A 689-nucleotide genomic window follows, 5' to 3' on the forward strand; every position below is an offset into this window, starting at 1 on the left:
TTCTTGGCCAGGTTGGATGAGGCTTTGAGCAACGTGGTCTAGTGGAAGGTGTCCCTGCTGCTGGCAGGGGGGTTGGGACTGGATGAGCTTTGAGGTCCTTCCCAACCCAAACCATTCCATGATTTTTCATGATATCTTTGAGTTTTTTTAGCAGGAAGAAGGAACAAACTTTAGAGTTTTCTTAATTTTCAGTTGTGACATAAACATGTTCCAGGACTTTACAAAATACCTTCAAAAACACTAAAATCTCAATTTATTTTTATCAAAGCCCAAATATTATTGTTGATATAAGTTTTTAAATACAAACTTTTAAAAATTTACTGATTGGAAACCTACTGCCAGTTATTAAAACAGCCTTTTGGAGCCCGATGGAATATTCTGAGCAAATACTTTTCCTACTTATTTTACACTCTGCTGTTGGCCAGAAAACATTGATGTAGGTTCCAGACATGGGCTGACATTTGCTATGTCCCAGTGTGACTTTTCTAATTCATTTCATATTTTAATTTCTTATATTTTTATTTAATTCATTTTCTTTTAGTAGCAGATTTTAAAACTCAACTGGAAACTCATCAAAAAGCCTGAACTGCAGGAAGGGAAAATAATTATCAGTATTATGTGGGTGGCCATTTTATATATTTATTTTTATTATGATTATTATTTTTCAGTCTATATATTTATATTTTATA

General features: G+C 32.9%; 1 protein-coding gene across 1 annotated transcript in view; it reads left to right on the forward strand.

Annotated features, from left to right (window-relative positions):
- The window catches only part of POLI (DNA polymerase iota), a gene marked incomplete at its 3' end in the record, with an annotated part of 8516 nt that overhangs the window by 4856 nt on the left and 2971 nt on the right, over positions 1-689 (forward strand). The gene's annotated exons all lie outside the window — the stretch shown is intronic.

This window comes from Antrostomus carolinensis, unplaced genomic scaffold (genome assembly GCF_000700745.2).
Source record: "Antrostomus carolinensis isolate BGI_N321 unplaced genomic scaffold, ASM70074v2 scaffold33805, whole genome shotgun sequence".
In the NCBI taxonomy this organism is placed as follows: Eukaryota; Metazoa; Chordata; class Aves; order Caprimulgiformes; family Caprimulgidae; genus Antrostomus; species Antrostomus carolinensis.